Source organism: Peromyscus maniculatus, chromosome 14, assembly GCF_049852395.1.
Source record: "Peromyscus maniculatus bairdii isolate BWxNUB_F1_BW_parent chromosome 14, HU_Pman_BW_mat_3.1, whole genome shotgun sequence".
NCBI classification, from domain to species: Eukaryota; Metazoa; Chordata; class Mammalia; order Rodentia; family Cricetidae; genus Peromyscus; species Peromyscus maniculatus.
The window spans coordinates 70,403,831-70,423,801 of record NC_134865.1 but is presented as its reverse complement, the minus strand read 5'-3'; positions in this window follow the sequence as shown (position 1 = coordinate 70,423,801).

Genomic DNA, 19,971 nt, shown 5'->3' with positions numbered 1-19,971 from the left:
GTATCTTTCTCACATTGGATTATTCCAATCTCTGTTTTCATCCTCACGTATTATTTGTCCTGTGTCTGTATCTAAATTTTCCCTTTCTCAGACTCTAGTGATACCAGGTTAGGGCCCACACTACTTGAGGACAATGCATTTACTAAATATGTATAAAATGACCTTATTTCCAAATCGCATTCTGAGGTATTTGGGGTTAAGGCGTCAGCCTATGATGCTAAAGTCTTACAGTGTACCCGGTAATGGCCCTTCAGAGACAAATAGCCTGCGAGCTCCTCCTGTGGAGACACCACACAGCTTTGTGGTTTATCTGATGAGGTGAATGTGGCTTTAAGGTATAGAAACTGGACTTGGAGAGATGGTGTAAAGCCTCTCTTCTGGTAAGGTTACCAAACTTTGAGACAGGCAGAAGTACTCTTTCGCTCTCACAGGTAGGCGTTAGGCTGGACAAGATGACGTCACTCCTCTCACCCACCCTCCCCGCTACTCCAAAACTCCAATGTTTTTCCTCATGCTTGCTGTAGGCCTACTTCTTACCCCAGCTACAAGGCTTTGTGTGTGTTCTGGCCTGATCTTTATCTATGTCCTCACCCATCATGCCCTCCTCTGTCACTGGTCTGCCAACACAGGCCTGCTTTCTGTCCTTCAGGCTTACCCGGTCAGTCACACCCTGGAGGTCTGTCTCACATCTCACCTTGAACTTGAAAGACTAACCTTTAGGAGGTGAGCTTCTTACGGTTGAATGTGAATCAGCCTTCCAAAAGGCTCATGAAATTGGAGTTTTGGTCCCTAGTACGAACAGTGCTCAGTTGGGGCTTTGGAGAAGTGTTGGATAGAGGGCTGTTCCTTCATCAGTGACTTAACCTATGTGTAGATTCCAAATGTGAATGAATTATTAGAAAGCGGTGGAACTACGTAAGGTGGAGTCTGGTTAGGGGAACTGGGTCATTGGGGTGTACACCTTGCCTCCTGCCCTTTCCTCCCACTCTCTCTGCTTCCTGTGTAAGGTAAGGTGAGCAGCTTTGCTGAACCATATGCCCCCCCCCTAGGATGCTCAGCTTCACTTTCAGGCCAGAGTATGGACTCAAATCTCTGGAAATGTGAACCCAAATCAATCTTAGCTCATTTAAAAATGTCCCAGCTATAGGCATGGGTCTGAAGAACTAACATAGGGCCCAGTGGAGGGTAAGAATGATGAGGCCCTGCCTTCGGAAGGGACGAAGGCTACTCTTAGTGGAGTATGTTAGTTCTCAGGATAATGGGTTGCTATGGAAACAGTTCAGCAGTCTGGGCTCTATCTTGCTTCCCAGATCACAATGCGATTTTTTTTTTTCTTGCAAGCATTCTTGTAATGAGGTCATTTGCTATGTTGTGATACAACCGGACGACCTTCACTAGGGCCAACCAGATGCCACATTCTTAGACCTCCAATATTGTGAGCTAAATAAACTATGACCACCCCTGGGACACCTTTCCGGCTCTCCCAGACTGAACTGAATGATTCCTTTCTCTGCTCTGACAGCACAATTCACTTGACTCCATAATGTCTCCACAACCCCCCTTTGAAACATTTTATAGCTCCTCAATTAAATGGATGCATAAGCGAATAAAATTAAAATGAAAACAAGTTCTTTTAAAGAGTGCTCGTGAGAATTTGGGCTAGCCTAAGGGGTCACCTCAGCCATGTTCCCCGAATTCGGGTATCTGTGTCTCCCATCACAATTTTTGATATACTATTAATTCTTATGTTTTGTCTACAAGCTGACCCTTCCACTGTGTTCTTACATTTATAGTCCATGAAAAATTTACACCACAATCATAACCCAAATCCACCAAGGATTGCCATAAGCAAAAAGCAATAGCTGCCCCCTCCAAAAACAAGTACAAATCGAAGAATGTCATACAATCCCAACTGGGTATTAGGAACCCAGTTGTGCTCCTTCAAAATTCGTGTATTGAAGCCCGCGCCCCCCCCCCCTCCCCCCGCCCCCGTGTTCCAGAATGTGCCTGCATTTGCATGTAGGACCTTTTTTCCTTTTTTTGAGACAGGGTTTCTCTTTGTTACAGTCCTGGCTGTCCTGGAACTTTTTCTGTAGACCAGGCTCTTCTCAAACTCACAGAGATCTGCCTGCCTCTGCCTCCTGAGTGCTGGGATTAAAGGCGTGTGCCACCACCGCCCGGCTTGCATGTGGGAACCTTCAAAGAAGTTATTTAATTAAAGCCACTGGGAGGGTCCTAATCTCGTCAGACCCGTGTCTTTACAGAAACAGGTTAGGATGCCGAGGAAGGACTCTGCAAAGACATGGGGAGGGGCTGATGAGATGGTTCAGAGGGCAAGGAGGCTTGTGGTCACAAGCCTGGTGACCTAATTTTAAATAAAAACCAAAAACTCAGTGTGTTTCCCCATTGAATGCTTGTTTCTCACTCAAGTTATGGTTGGCGGGAACTTTCCACCACCCAGTCACTGAGGACAGGGGGCCGCCTGGTAAAGCTGTCCTCCTCTCGGACATTCACCGTCTGGAAAACAGAGTGATCCCGCGCCCGTGTGTGAGGAAGTGTCTGATGTGCTGCTCCTTGGATTTACCACCATCTCAAACCGGAAGTGACACCACACACAATCTCCTTTCCTTGGGCAGAACTAGTCATTTGTCACCAATACAATGAGAGCTGGGAACTGAGAAAATGGATTCTTTGCGGGCATGTTTCTCTCTTCCAGGACATCCAAAGCTGTCTAATGTAGTATTCTTAAAATCTTGAGTGTATCTCATAGATGCATTCCATAATTCAGGGGAACAAATAGATAGGGGCTGATCTCTGTCTGTCTGTCTGTCTGTCTCTCTCTCTGTGTCTCTCTCTGTCTCTCTCTGTATGTGTGTATGTCTCTGTCTTTCCTCTGTCTCTCTCGTTGCTCTGGCGGGCCTGGAACTCACTACATAGGTCAGGCTGGCCTCAGATTGACAGAGATCCACCTGCTTTGCCTCCCAAGTGCTAGGATTAAGGACAGGGCTGGATTTCCGCCCCCTTCTCTTTCTTTCTCTTGCCCTCTTGCTCTCTCGGTCTCTATTGCTCTTATTCCTCCAAACAATCGTTTTCTATTAGGTTTCGCAGATTACCACTCAAGGAACTTAACACAGGCTAAGCCTCCAACAGCTTTGTTATCTGAGACAAATTTAAATCTAAGATCACATGACTTGACAAGTAATGTACAAATATTTGTTAGGAACTTACCAATCTGCCAATCATTTTAAGGTTCTTAATTGCGTAGCCGAGACTCCTGGATCTGGCAGTGTGAGTGTTTCAATGCTATTGTGTGCCCTCCTTGGGTAAGGTCCCATCGGGTCTCCTGGCTCTGAGTCTCTTTCCACTCCACGCTATGAGCACAAAATGGCAGCAACCCAGATAATTGGGGGATGTCTATTTCTGGTGTGAAGAACCTTTTATTGTTCATTTCCAGTAAGATCCTAGCGGAGAGAATGTTCTAAAGGCCAACACTGATTCTGAAGAACATCATGGCAACTTGTCCCACTTAACATTTACTCCAGAACACGAAGGGACCTTTTCCACTCATGTCGGGGGCGAATACATCTGCAGAATCAATGAGAAAAAGTCTGATTGTTCAGTGTTGTCTGGTTAGCGTCCAATTATGTACAGTGTATTTATTTTAAATTTAGAAGACGCACACAAGAGATTTCCAGGAACAAAACAAGAAGAAATTGGCAGTGCACTGAATGGGAAAAATTAATGACTTGAATTACACAGCCTGTGAATCGAAGCTGACAAGAGGCGGAGAGAGGAGAGAGGAGGTGGCAGTTATTCACACTGAGCTGCGCCGAATGTCCTGAGCGGTGCTTGAAATGCGGTCACCGTCCACACAGCTGTCACATCCTTTATCTTCATGGCAAGGCCCGGCTTTGCAGGTCACCAGTGAGTCAGTGTCAGGAGCACAGAAGCAATGCCCCTAAGCTGACTTCAACAGCAAACTTCCTCTTAGAGAATAGAGTCAGCTCTTAGGTTGGAGCTTAATCACTTTGTCAACTGTAGTGGGCAAAGGGGGAGAAATGGAGGGAAGAGAGGATGAATCAGAGAAGGAAGCTTGAGGCTTGATCGTCTCTGCGGATGGCTTCCAAGGACAAGAATCTGTATTTGTTACGCTCCTCTGTTTGAGGCCAGTACTCGCAAGGGCCCTTCTTTACGTTGTCTTGTTTATTCTTCGTATTTATCTCCAAGACACTAGGGTCTGAGAGGCTGACTACACAGTCTGTCACTGTGTCCCCTGAAAGTTCATGTTCCATCTTAACCCTCAGGACCGTAGTGTGTCCTAGAGATCCACCTCTTGGTTCTTCGAAAAGCACCAAGGTGAGTACTCAAGGTGAATCTACCTTCGAAAGATTTATAACTGAGTGCCGAGTTGCGGCCTCTAGTAGACACATACCTGTCCGAACACACCAGGAGTCAGTCGGCTGTGATCTCCTCACTAAAGATCTAAGTGAGATTTGCTTCAAGTTCTCTGTCGTAGTCCGTGCAAGTCCGGAGATGTGGTTTCGATGTGAATGTGCCCCACAAGTTCATGCACTTGAACCAGGTGGTCCCCAGCTCCTAGTGCGGTTTGGGAAGGTTATGGAACCTTTAGGACATGGAACTTTGCTACTGGAAGTGGGTCACTAGCCGGCAGGCCTTGGTGTTTTATAGCCCCGCCCTACTTGCTCTCTACTTCCTGACTGTGGATACAATGTGACCAGCAATCTCCTGGGGCCCGTGCTCTCCTAGCGTGGTGGACAGCAAGCTAAAATAAGCCCTCCCTCAAGTTGTCCAGATATTTTGCCACAGCAACATCGAAGGTAACTAACACCAAAGCCATCTAAAGATGAGGCGAATTCTGGAAGCATCAGAGTCCCATAGTGTCAGGAATGTCCTTGTTTGCCACTACAGAAGCCCAGTCTCTTCCTGGGTTCCCAAACCGAAATGCCATTCGGGAAGGGTATGTGTGTGCACGCAGAAGACTTGTTTAGAGGCTCTGGGGGAAGCAGACAGAGCGGATGACTGCCACAAGTTCAGATTTAATATTTCTGTCCCACATCATGGTTGCTTTGTTTGTTTGTCTTTGAAGGGTTTTATTGTGTACCCTAAACTGGCTTTGAACCCCTATTCCTCCTGCCTCAGTTTCCTGATTGCTGCAAAGGCAGGATGTGTGGCCACACCCAGCTCTGCCCTGCTTTTTTACAGCACGAAATCACTCTGTCCTTCATCTCTCCCCTCCAGGGTCCTCTCTCAGCACCTGCCTCAGTGGAGATGAATGGAATCTTCAGTGCGTGGTGACCACACGTCTGTGTTACCTGATCCCAGGAGCAGTGGTTCTCAACCTGTGGGTCATGTCCCCTTTGGGGGTCGCATGTCAGATGTCCTGCATATCAGATCTTTACATTACGATTCATAACAGTGGCAAAATCACAATATTTTACTCTTGGGGTCCCCACAGCGTGAGGAACCATATTAAAGGGTTGAGAACCGCCGGAGTAGAGAATTGCAGGAGAAGGGATGTGAATTTGGGGAGCCTGCCACAATCAATGAAGCCTGCATGGATCCAGTTCTGCCCAGTGCTACACCGGCATCTAGCTTTTTGTTTGTTTTACGTGTGTGTGTGTGTGTGTGTGTGTGTGTGTGTGTGTGTGTGTGTGAGAGAGAGAGAGAGAGAGAGAGAGAGACAGAGACAGAGACAGAGACAGAGACAGAGACAGAAAGAGAGACAGAGACAGAGAACCCCGGTCTGGAACTCAGACTATGTAGACTAGACAGGCTTCAAACTCACGTACATCTGCCCGCCTTTACCTCTGGAGTGCCGGTAGTAAAGGCAGGAACCACCACTGTGCCTGGCTTTGTTTTCCCTTTACCGAACTTTAATACCCACACAAAAAATGCACCTGCCACATGGGTAAAGCTCAAAAAATTCTCATGGCTAACTGGGCCTGCGTAGCCAGCACCAGACCAAGGAGCAGAGTAGGCTAACACCTCAGTACCCCAGAATCCCCTTCCTGTCACAACTTCCCCAACAAGGTAGAAGAAACACTTCACTGACGGTCCGTCGGCTGCACACATTTCTTTACGTGGTTTCCAACTTAAAACAGACTCCTTTAAAATAATCCCTCCTCTGTGGCGTCGTTTGTTAAATGTTTTAAGAAATGCACCTACTTTGGGGGTTTAATTATAGGTATTTTATTTTATAGGACACAGGCAAAGTCCATTAGAATAAGCTGACAACCATCAGATTAACAGGGAAAAAAGACACAGATTTATTAATGTGTGTGTGTGTGTGTGTGCGCGCGCGTGCGGGTTGTATTGTGGGAGTGTCTTATTCCATAACCCAATGAAGTCCTAGCACCAAGCCCTCCTCCTAGAAGTGAGGGAGAAAGTGGCCATTTTGAGGGGCCATAAAGGGTTATTAGGAGAATGAATGGGCCTGGATGGAAATTCGCCTGTGAAACGATTATCTCTAGAATCTGAATGAGCTAGTAGAGCAGACATTTTCTTGTACAAAGCCCATCTGCGTGTGCTTACAGCCTTCCTTCTGCTTTTCTGTGCATAGTGACGGAATTTCAGTATGAGAAGGAGACAGTCTTGAGCTCTTTGTGCAGATCAAGGGAACGATACCACAGCAAAGCACATAATGACTTCCGAGGACCTTTAATTGAAGACAATTAGCATAGCGTGCTGCTGTGCTGTGAGGTGAAATTCCCCAGCACCTTCAGTCCCTTTATTGTTTTTTATCATGTGACTATGCTCGAGATGATTTACTGACTGAGTCATCCATGATTGTTTGGGTTGTTTTCCAATCTAGGGCTACAGTGTGGTCTCTGCTTCCAAGCCAGATGTTGGCAAAGTACCAGTCCTCCTGAAAGAGAAGCTAAATAGAACAGAGTCCACCCATGCATACGTCCATCCATATATCCATCTATCATCTGTCTGTCTGTCCATCTGTCTATCCATACATCCATACATCTGTCTGTCCATCCGTCCATCCATCCATCCATCCATCCATCCATCCATCCATCCAACCATCCATCCATCTGTCCATCCATCCATCCATCCATCCATCCATCCATCCATCCATCCATCCATCCATCCATCCATCCACCCACCCACCCATGCAGCATCTGTGAAATGCCTATGATATGCCAGGCATGTAGGTAAGTACCAGAATGGGACGCTGTACAAAACTGATATGTCCTGGTCCTCATGGATCATCTGTCAGAGATGACATGTAGACATTTAGGGCACAGAGACCTAGGAACTGCCAAGGGAGGAGAGGAAGCCAGCAAAGCCAATGCTTGAAGCTGCAAGCAGTAGGAGTTACAGGGAGGGAGTTGAAGGTAGCAGGAATAGGTTGTGCAAATAGCACATCACAAAATTAAAACAGTCCTGTTAGTGGGGACTTGAGAACGGGGCAGACAGTGGGTGAGATGATGCTGTAGAGGCAGGTGCTGCCGAGGTAGGCAAGGGCTGGAATTTCATGGGCCAGAGCCATTTTAAGGACTTGAGAGTTCTTCTGGAAACATTACTAATCACCCAGAGGAGTGATTTGAATGGTCTGGCCATTAGAAAGACCCCTCTGGCTGCAGAGTGTGTGGTTGGAGTGGGGCACACACAAAAGCAGGGGTTCAGGTGAGCCTATGGAGTAAAGCACAATGTGTGATCAGTGTAGAAATGCTGTACCTGACAGCACTCACAATTGTCCCTGTTGACGTGAACCTCACACCACACCACACCAAATGGGTAGCTCGTCATTCAGCAAGGCAGTGGCCTTACTAGGTCTCTTTGCTAAGGGGACCCTGAATTATTACACTTCCACTACCTTCCTATACTGATTAAGTCTGAACCCAGACTTGACTTTAACATCCTCTAGAACCAAACCCCATGATCTTCCATGTTATGCTGCATCCCTTCTGACTTTACAATCTGCTTCCATGTTCTTCCAGAAAGGCATGGTGCTATGGCTTGGGTGTAGTCTATCTCCCATGGCTCATGGGGTATACTTTTGGTCTCCAATATGGACCATGATGTCAGGCATTCAGAACAATTAAGTCCTAGTGCATAAGAACCAAGGTGCTGTGAGATGGAGGAGAGGCAGACAAATTTAGAGATGTTCAGAGTACCATTTACAGGGAGACCTATGGACAGAAGCATGGTCCTGCCATCAGCAAGACCAAATGGATCTCTATAGTTTGGGTCACAATGAGGGACACATGCTATGGGACACGTGTGGAGGTCAGAAGGAATTTTTTTGTTGGAGGTTTTTTTTTTTTTTTTCCTTCTACCATGTGGGTCCTGGGAATTGAACTCAGGTCATTACGCTTGGCAGCAAGAGTCTTTGCCAGCTGAGCCATCTCGATGGCCCACAAGAGGCATATATGGCTTAGGACAAGAGGAGCTTCATGCCTGGCTTATCTAAAGCTAATGTCAAAGAGCCAGGCATATCCCTGGAGCCAGGGTCCAATTATAGGGCTCCACAGTACTCTAATGGTTTTGTGATTCGAACTGTTCTGGGAATCTATGCAAGAAAACAAACAAACAAACAAACAAACAAACAAACAAACAAACATCAAGGTCACTCTGGAGCAGTCACAGAGTGCTGGTCCAGAGGGCTATAGACATGTCAGCTGGAATCCATACAAGATGATAGAACATTTAAGAAGCGGGACCTAGAGGAAGGTGTTTGGGGTTTTGCCATCATTAATAAATTAATGCTGCCTTATAGGATTGGATCAGTTTTGTGGAATCGTATTAACTGTCAGGAGTGGAAGTTGTCATAAACTAAGGCCACCCCACATGCCTGTCTTCTTCTGCGTGAGGTCATTTTTCTTTCTCAGAAAGATGTTAGGGTTTCTATTGCTGTGAAGAGACACCATGACCACAGCAACTCTTATAAAGGGAACATTTAATTGGGGTGGCTCACTTACAGTTTCAGAGGTTCAGTCCATTATCACCATGGCAGGGAGCATGGCAGCGTGCAGGCAGTCCAACATCTTCTAGGCAATTAGAACTCAACTGAGACACTGGGCCGTAGCCTGAGCATAGGGAACTTCAAAGCCCACCCCTACAGTGACGCACTTCCTCCAACAAGTTCACACCCACTCCAACAAAGGCACACCTCCTAATAGTGCCATTCCTTATGAGATTATGGGGGCCAATGTCATTCAAACTACCACTGATCTGATGTCATGCTACTTGGACCTTCCAGCCATCAGGAGCATGAGCCAAATAAGCGTTTTACAAGTTATCCACTTTAGGCTATTTTGTTATAGAAGCACAAAACAGCTGGGCATGGTGACACTCACCTTAATAACAGCACTTTGGAGACAGAGGCAGGTGGAGCTTCTAGAGTTTAAGGCTAGCCTGGGCTACATAGTCAGTCACAGGTCATCAGAGTTGAATGCTGTTTAAAAAGAGAGCAAAGAGCTGGATGTGGTGGTGCACACTTCTAATCCTAGCAGAGGCAGGTGGGTTCCTAAGTTCTAGGACAGCCAGGGTTACACAGAGAAACCCTATCTTGAAAAAAACAAAAACAAAAACATAAAAAAGAAGAAATGGAAAAAAAGAAAGAAAGAAAAGAAACACAAAATGGACTAAGACAGGAAGGAAGGCAACATCGGATAGGGTGAGATGGGAGACCTTTGTATGATGTCCAGCGCTCTATGGTGTCTGACCTCATCCATACCAACATATTGCATGGGAAGAACTGAGTTTCATGCTGTAGTTACTCATAAAGTCAGCTTCCTGCACTCACAGCCTCATTATTTCCACATATCCTTTCTTCTTTTCACCTGCTCTAGTCTTTCTGTCTGGCGCTCTGCAGCAGGCTCCCATTAGCACCGAAAGCTGTCTACCCACTCAGTTGAGCCTGACTCATGCACCATATGTGCCCCAGTTTATCCACGCGGCTCCTGACACACACGTTTCCTCCAGGTCTCCTCCGCAGGCCTCCCGACTCGCCTGCAGTGGTATCCTGAATTCCCCCAGCAGTGCCACCACGGCCGCCACCCCCCTTCCCTGCTCACAGCACTCAGCCTGCTATAATTAAACAAACAGGGTTATTTGTGACATCCTGGTTTACACATCAACAAGTTATTTTCTCTGATTTTGCTATGGATGGATTTGCTCTGCTTACATTAAACAAAAACAGCTCACCCAAAAATGCAGAATAAGCAAGGCAGGGGAAACATGGCCCAGCAGCTGCCTCTTTTCCCCAGGAGGCAAGACTGTCTTCCTGTTCTTAACTCCTGGCTTTGTGGAGCTGAGCCAGGAGGTCTCAAAGCCATAGCCAAGAGCCGGGACCCCTGTCGCATCCATGTTTCCCCGGGGGAGCGGTGAATGACAAACCAAAGGAACTGTGCCACTCCAGCCTACCTCGGTGAGCCAGTGAGGTATCAGGCTTCCTTCCAGGAGTATTGTTGGTAAGGGTTACCTGCAGGATTGTGGTTGACCCCCACAGCATCGTGGAAAAAGTCCCACTCCAGCACGGATGTCAACTTCCCCCAGAGCTGCATAGATGGAGTCCACCACTCTTCAGTTAGCTTTCTGTCTCCAGAGACCATGTCCAGCTGAGGCAGGGTGGCACACAGCTAGGAGAGATGTCCAGGAGGGAGTGGCTAGAATCTCAGGTGAGGGTCCACTACGTTCTCCACGCCTTCAATAAGGGAACACAAACATGCCAGACCTTGTTGAGGGTCTCTTGCAGATAACCAGCTGATTAAAATGATAATGACATCATCATGCTCAGAGTACAGCATCCAAAACAACCCCCAGGACAACTGCAGAGGGTCAGAACCTGGAGTGGGAAGAGAAAGCTGGAGAAATGCAGAAGGTCGAGTGGGAGTTTATTGGGAACCGTGGGGGGTGGGGAGTTGGGGGTGGTTGGGTGGGATGGGGTCTAGTTCCATATTAAAGTGTAGGAAGCAGTCGTTCTGGTTAGTTTTGACTGCCAACTTACCAGAATCAACTTGGCAGCCTAGAATCCCCTGGGAAGGAAGTTTCGAGAGAGGAAATGTCTAGATGAGGTTGGCCCATGGGCCTGTCTGTGGAAGATTATCTCGGCTGTTAATTGATTTAGGAAGAACCAGCCCACCATAGGTGGCACCATTCCCTAGTTTGGGGTCCTGGACTATATAAAAGTAGAGAAGGCTACGTGAGTACAAGGCAAGCAAAGACTGGAGCCTCTGCTTCTCTTTGCTCTCGACCGTGGATGTGATGTGGCTTAGCGGCGTGAGTTCCTGCCTTGACTTGCTCTCCCTGATGGACTGTGATCTGGAGCTTTCTCCCCAGAGCGGCTTTGTGTCGGGATAGCTTATCACAGCCACAGCAATGAAGCTAGGAAGGGAGCAGGAGTGTAAATGTGGGGTTCCCTAAGGGATGTGTCCTTCCCGGGGCACTCTGACTTGGTGACTAGCACATTAGTCACCTGCTACCTCAGCAGGCAGAGTTGTGGGGGCGCTGGGATGCATCACCTCTAACCCTGGTTATAAGTCTTCCTTGACAAGCCTTGCTTGAAGGCCTGCCTCCAGGTGTGTCCCATTGTTATCACCCACTCCAGCCAGAGGGGCTTCGTAGCGCTCCTCAGAGTAGTTAGATTCTGACTTAAGAGAATTCCCAAGTTCTTTATTATTATTATTATTATTATTATTATTATTATTATTATATTTTATTCTTCTCACATATATTGCATCCCAACCTGCTTCCCCTCCCCTCCCTCAGTCTTTCCTCCCACCTCCCCTCTCCCCTACATCTACCCCACCTCCATCTCCCCTCAGAAAAGAGCAGACCTCCCAGGGACATCAACCAAACATGGCATAATATGCTACAATAATACCAGGCATATACCATCATATCACGACTGGACGAGGTGACCCAGTTGGAGGAAAAGGGTCCCACGAGCTGGTAAAAGAGTCAGGGACAGCCCCCACTCCCATTGTTAGGAGTCCCACAAGAACACCAAGCTACTCAGCCTTTGCATATACACCAAGGACCTAGGTCAGACTCCTGCAGGCTCCCTGATCTCTGCAAGTGCCCATGAGTCCCGGTCAGTTGGAGAATCTCCACTTTCTTAAAGGTCTCCAGCCCACAAAGCTCCCGCCCCTGCCGACCTCTGCAGAGCGGCCTCACTCCTCTCCCCTGCCCCTTCTCCCACTCTCCCTTAGGAGTTATCCCTCCTCCTGAGGCATTCCAGTAGTCACCAGGTTCTGTCTGAGCCACCTGGGGAAGGGCAGACAGGCTTTTCAGCACCATGCCCCTTAACAACAAATACATTTGTGGGAACTAAGAGATAATTCCTTCCAGAGCACACCAAGCGTTTCTCTCACCTGCCTGGCTTCCCAGTAGCTTCCTCAATACATTTTCTCAGGAAACGCTTTGTTTACTGGCTTGAGGCTCCCCTTCCTCAGGGAACAGTGTGGTGGTGAGTTAATGTAGTTCAGAGCTCAGTTTTTCTGCAGGTGTCCGATCACTCACCCCCAGATCTAAGAAGGGCTTTGGGGGAAAGAAATTGGGGACAGGACTACTTTAAAAAAATTTTTTTATAATGGGAAAAATTGAGCCAACTTTGCCAGTGTGTCTCTACGTAAAATTATACTTGTACAGCTATAAAAAGAGGGATACAACCAGCTTGGACTTGTAACATTTTTACTGTTATTAAGAAAGTCATTTTTTCCTGCTTTTTATTTTTATTTTATGTGTATGAGTGTTTGTCTGCACATATGTCTGTTTATGCACCACATGTGTACCTATGGAGGCCAGAGGAGGGTCAGATGCTCTGGAACTGGAGTTACAGATGGTTAAGCAGTTATGTGGATGCTGGCAATTGAACCTGGGTCCTCTTCAAGAGCATCAACCATCTAGCCAACTCTCCACTTCTTTATTATGATTTTAAAGCGATACTATTAGTATATTTGTTTTCTTTAGGTGCAGTTCTTATTGGTGTGTGAATTAAAGGTGGGGGCCAGAAAGATGGCTCAAGGTTTAAGAGGTCTTGAGGTTCTTGCAGAGGACCCGAGCTCAGGTTCCAGCAACATATAGTGGCTAACAATTGTCTATAATTCCAGTTCCAGGGCATCAGGATCCATCTTCTGGTCTCCACAGGCACCAGGTACACACACAGTTCACTTACATACATGCAGGGGAAACAATCACACACATAAAATAAAAATAAATCTGTGGGTTTTATTTTATTTGGTTTGCTTTTGAAGAGTATGAAAAGTAAATGTTGAGTCAGGATGTAGCTCAATTGGTGGAGCAATTGCCTGGCCTTCACAAAGTCTTGTATTTGATGTCAGGTGCTGCATATGACAAGGTGTGGTAGCACATGCCTATAATCCCAGCTGACTTAGCAAAGGGAGCAGCAGGCTTTTATTGATTGCTGGGGTGGGCTAACATTTGGTAATGGGTCATTAGTCATGGACATGGTTATTATAGTCTTGGATAAAACATTTTATTTGCATATTTTTATTGTTTTGGGGTGTGTGTGTGTGTGTGTGTGTGTGTGTGTGTGTGTGTGTGTGCGGAAGTCAGAAGTAGATGTTAGGTGTCCCAAGTTGCTCTCCACCTTGTTTTTTGACACAGCATCTGTCCCTGAACCTGGAGGTTACTCATTTGTCAATACTACTGTCCAGCAAGCTCTAGGCATCTTCCTGCCTCTGCCTCCCTGGAAGACAGGGATGACAGATATGTGCTGCAACACCTGCCTTTGCCATGGGCACTTGAGATCTGAATGTAGGTCCTCATGCTTGCATGGTAAGCTAAACCAGCTGAGCCATCCCTGAACCTGAACAAAACATTTTAGATGATCAACATTTCTACACACAGAGATGAATAGAGTGATTCAAAGTTTGAGGCAGCCAAGGAAGGCACAGTATAAAGAAAGAGAAAGCAAGCCTTTTATTTTATTAGCCTTCCATCAGGTAGCTGTGGGCTTAGGAATGAGTCTTTAGCCGGCAGTAGTGATGCACGCCTTTAATCCCAGCACTCGGGAGGCAGAGGCAGGAGGATCTTTGTGAGTTCGAGGCCAGCCTGGTCTACAGAGCAAGATCCAGGAAAGGCATAAAGCCACACAGAGAAACCCTGTCTTGAAAAACCACCCCCCAAAACAAACAAACAAACAAACAAACAAATTTAAAAAAAGAATGAGTCTTTATTGGTAGCAATAGCCATTTTTAGGTTTTTGCAAAGTAACCTAGAAACCTTTTGTCAGAGCTCACACATCGGGGTGTTGTTGTTAGCAGGATAGTAGAAAGCTAAGATTGTACGGATCTGCTGTGTGACCTCCAAAATTGATTTTCTAAAGTCTGCTAAGATTAAGGGAGGCCTGGGGGCTTATTTAGGATCTTTTTGGTATCAACTCCCTCTCCCCACTGGTTTTTATTGTTTGGCATTTGTACAACCATATTGAACCCCACGAGTCATAGTCATACAAGGCTCCTGGATTATACACATTTCAGCCTTGTGGCCTAGTCTGACGTTTTAATGGCAAAGCTGTTGAAAGCGTGTTTTCAATGGGCCATGGATTAAAGTCTCAGAGTTTGCTTTCTGTCTCTTTGTTGTGGTCCTTGCCTGTTTCAGGACAGTGGGCCTTCCCTCTCTGGCTCCTGGTTTATGCTGTCATAACTTTTCATAGGAGGAACATAAGCACACACTGATGTTGGTGGGTAGGCTGTCTTAATCTGGACAGTGGTACCTGCAACCATCATCATCAGCAACTTGTTAGAAATAGAGATCATTGCCCCAATTCAGACTCATCAAGTCATGGACTCTCAGGTAGAACCAGCAACATCTCTTTTTCCAGATGCCGGGAATTCTGGGGCAAGGAGTTATTCTACTGCTCTGGGAAGTTTGAGCACCAGTGGGATAGGCAGTTCCTATTATGGTAATCTGAAAAGGCAAGCTAGGGTTGCTATAGGCAATCATGCTGAGTTGGAACATTGGCTTTTGCCTTTTGAGGAAAGAAGAACTGTCTGAGGACAAAGATGGCAGTGGACTCTCACTGCTTTCTATTCTACAGGAGTCAGAGCATCCATTCAGTTGTGAGAGCCCAGCTGGAAAACTGGCTCCCACATTTTATGACAGGGTACTCTTGAGGAGTGAAGAATAAGAGATATTAGATAGAAGGATAGAGGGGAGAGAAACAGATAGAAACACAGGATAGCCTTGGGAGGGCCTGGATCCTTATCCTCCAGCCCCTTCTGTCTTTTCTAAAGGGCTGTTTATAGAAATGCCAAGAGGAGCATAAGACCTTCCCCTAGCACAGCCAAGTGTAGATCCTTCCAATCACCTTGTAATCTTGCATGTGGTTAAACAATCCTCGAATGCAGTACTTCTGGGTGAAACAAGCTCAGATCTCACTAGGAAACCTTTGTGGGCTTCCACAACTCCACCTTCTTGATATAATAAAGGGCCCCCCAGGCCCTTCAGGTAGACTGTGCCTGTCTTAGGTCATTCTTCTTGATTAATTTTATATACATACATCCAGGAAGCTATCAAGAAGAAAGTTGCCCATCTTTGGCTACCAGCCTCTGGCAGGAGGGGCTACAGAGTTCTGACCCAGGTTCCTACTAAGAGCTTGCAAACATCAACAGTGATCTCCATAACTGCCACACCTCCCAGTAAAGGAATAGAGGATAATAAAGATGAAATATTTTTTTGGAATGGGTCTAAGATGACTACAGCATACTTAGATGCACCAAACCTTTTTCTAAATCAAAATTTTCTCTTAACAGATGTTCAATAAAATTTTCAAGAGACTATTTTGATTCCCAGGAGAAAATAGTCATTTCAAAACACTTCAAAGTATCCACTCAAGTAAACAAAAACCCATGCCCTCTGGGGATTGCCATTGTGCAGTAAGCCTGTATTTAAGACCTAGTCCCTCCTTCAATAAATGACATTCAGCATTAAACAAACAAACAAAAAAACTATGCTAATTATAAAGACACTTTTAGCTGTTTAAGTAGCTCATATATACATGTGTTCTTATCACAGCAGTAAAATTTCTGTACAAACTAACTCAATTGTGGGAAGCCTACCCCTTTGTGGGAGGCCTACCCCTTTCTAAACAGAAACAAAAGGAGTGGAAACTTCTAGGAAGAAGACAGAAAAGCTCCCATAATTATGACACCTTCACTTGAGTTTTCCAGGGGCCACTGAGAATGTAAAATTATATTTTTGGCTATCATAAAAAGTGTTCAAATATATCTGAGAGTAATAAAAACAATTCTAATATGAGCATCACTATACATATTTACACTTTTTACAAACTTACATTCAATATTTATACTTTTACATATTTACATTCAACATTTACACTCTTTACATATTTACAAGTAGCATGAGTGTCATATTTACACTTTTTACAAACATATTCAAAAGGAAACTCTATGGAACTATTTTACGAACTTATATTCAAAAGGAAACTCTGTAGAACTATTTTACAAAATTATCTAGAAGAATCTCTTAACAGAACTAACTTACATTCAAAAACAAACTCTATAGGACTACTTTTACAAACTTTAGCAAACATCTAGAAAGAATCTCTTAATCATGAGGGTTTCAAAGTGACTCGTTGACAAATGGTATTAACATTTTAATTGCCTCCTGACAGGCAAGCTGTTTGCCTGTTTCTAGTTCTCAGGAGGTAAGGCTAAGCTTTCTAACATCACTTGGCAAAAAAAAATGACATTTTTAGGTGAAAAAGAAGAGTTTGGGGGCAGTGCAGTAACAATACTATTTCCCTGGGGCATTTTGCTGCTTTGTTATGAACTACATTTCCCAAGCTGCCTTTCTCTATATTGTCATGCTGTTGCAAACTACATTTCCCAGGTTGTCTTTCTGGGTCTGGGAGAAAACTCAGCTGCAGCCAATGGTGGTCATTACTCTCCCAGTTTCTTCACATGGTCAAAATCAAGTTTCTGCTCTTTTATCATGGGAGGTTTTTAAGTCAAGATTAAGCTTTTCATCTGGCACTGTCCCCAGAATGGGTTGCACCTGTCTGCATGTACTCAGACAGGTGTTTGTTGCCAGAAGCAAAAACTTCTTGGTGTTTCACTCCCCCACCTCACCAGGTCAGTGAAAAGGAATGAGAACTTTTTCAGAGAGATTTTTTTTCACCTGATAGATCTTCTATTTGTCCCTGCTTGTCCCCTCCCCCAAGATGCCAATGCCGTGGCTCAGTTTCTCTGCAAACTGCTTTCTGTTCTGCTTTCTTATGCCCATATTGCAGCTACTGCTAAGAGCTCAGACTCTGCTTTTTTTTTCATCACAGGGAAGACTCCAAAGTCTCCACTGCTTCCTCCATGCCAGCAGACCCTCCTCAGGTCCTATGCTGCCTCTGTGGCAGCTCCACCATGTGGGGAAGCTGCCTCTGCCTGCACTTTCTTGGGCATAGGCTCTGGATGCAGGGGATTCTGGCTGCTCTTTTTCTAATACTGGCTTGGAGCAGAGATAAGACTAGCAGAGAGGATTTGCCATGTTTCAAGAGGTCTATTTTTTCCCTAGGGGAATTACAGGTGATTTTTTCCATTATGATAGATGTTCTTTCCAGGTGAATCTAATTTTGCCTTTACAGGAAGAAAAAAAAAAAATCTGAGACAGTAAGACCTGAAAAGCTTCCAGGTTTTAAGAGAGAGATTACTAAGTTTTCCCCCAAGCCTTCTGTTCCCTATTCTTGGCTTCATGGCCAAGAGGAAACTAATTCTGATGGTACGATGTTTTCATACAGTGGCAATATCAGAGCAGTGGAGGGTTTTATTTCATCCACATCCACCTCAGGAAAACTTCTTTCCCTGCTGCTCAGGACTTAGATCTAAGCTGTTCACAGGCCAAAATCTTCCACAGGAAATTTTTTTTTTTGTTTTTCTCCTAGTATTTTTTCATTTCTCTGATTTTTCCTTAGGAATTTTTATTCATAGTCCCATAGTTGGAAAATCAAGGACATAGTTTCTCTGTCTTGTTGCTTATCTTATCCTAAGTTTTTCTGCACTATATTCCTATATTTTACCTTACATTTTTCCTTAATTTTTATACATAGAAAATTAAGAGAGAGAAAAGAAAGAAACCTAGAGAGAGATACTCGCTGCAGCCTCACTTTTCACGTCAGCATTTCTTTCAGTCACCTTACTGTATTATACTCCCAAAAGTAGAACACCCATGCCTTACTTTTACTACATAACCAGACATGCCCAACTGCTTCCTGTGAGGCCCTCAACCCTCCTTTTGCCAAGTCCCTTGTTCCTGTCCCTAGCACCATCTGTGGGAGCGTAGCTAGGAGACCGGCTCTCACATTTTATAACAGGGTACTCTTGAGGAGTGAGAGATAAGAGATATTGGATAGAAGGATAGAAGGGAGAGAAACAGATAGGATAACCTTGGGAGGGCCTGGATCCCTATCCATCATCCTCTTCTGTCTCTTCTAAAGGGCTATTTATAGGAATGCCAAGGGGTGGAGCATAAGACTCCCCCTAGCACAGTCAAGTGTAGACCCTTCCAATCAACTTGTAACCATGCATGTGGTCAAGCAATCATTTAATGCAGCCCTGCTGTGTGAAGCAGGCTTAGATCTCACTAGGAAACCTTTTTAGCCTCCACATTCAGTCTCTCTCTCTCCTCTATCTCCCTCCCTCCCTGCTTCTCCTCTTCGCTCTCTCTCCCCCTTCCTTCCTTCCCTTTGTGTATGTGGTGTGCATATGTATATTTTCTTGAGTACTTACAAGAACAGTTATAATTCTCAGAGTTTCTTGGATGAGCTAGTATTTTTTTTCTTCTGTGAGTTGTCCACTCATTGGGATGTGTTTTTCCTAACAATTTATAGACTTAGCAAAGTTGCTGACTTTTCTATTTTATAACTACTACAAAATTTACAATTTTATTTGTCTCTACCTTTTATTTTGCATTGTTTGGAGCAGGCTTTGCAGCACACACATTTTAAATTATACATAGATAAACTTTTTGATCTTTATGGTGCTTGGATTTTATGGTTAGGAAAGCCATCCCTTGCCAATTGAAAAGCAAGCAACAATTCTACTGCAATTATTTTCTGTTTTTACTTGATACTTTTTAAAGCCTTGGATCTTACCTAGAATTCATTCCTATCTGTGATATAAAAAGGACAATGTATATTTTCCTCAACTAGATAATCAGTTTCCCAAGTTTTAAACAATGCTTAGATCTTAGCTTCTTTTCCTGGTGATATGACAACATATTCTGACCAACACAACTTGATGGAGAAAGCGTTTATTTCAGCTCACAGTTTAAGACACAATCCATCATCTTAGGAAAATCAAGGTGGCAGGAGCTTGGAGCAGCTGGCCACACTGCCTCTGCTGTCAAGGGAAGAGGGCAGTGAGTGCATGCTAGTGCTCGGTCCATAGTTTCCATTTTATACAGTTCAGAATTTCCTGCCCAGGGATGGTCTCACCCACACTAAGATGGATCTTCCCATGTCAATATCACATCCATTTTATATCCAGAGCCCATCTCCCAGGCCAGTCCAGATTTTGTCAAGTTGACAATGAACCCTAACCGTCAGAGGAGTCTAGGAAATGAGTTCCTGGTTGGACACACATCTACTCATTTTTAAATACCCCAGCCTTTGTCGTATATTGAATTCTGGACTCTACTCCATCCTCTAGAGCTTTCATTTCTGCAATAATATTCCACTAGTTTGTGTAGTTTTTCATATAGTGTCAGTTAGGGCTTTTAAAAATTGGGTTGAGATGGGCCCCACGGTGGCGGCAGCTGACAGGGACATTCAGGCCCGGCGACGGCCCGCAGAGGTAGACGGGCCCAGCAGCAGTGACAAGCAGAGGTAGGTAGGCCCGCAGCGGCAGCTGGTAGAGACATACAGGCTTGGAAGCAGCCCACAGAGGCAGACAGACCCGGTGGCAGCTGACAGGGACATACAGGCCTGGCAGTGGACCACAGAGGTAGACAGGCCCGGCGACG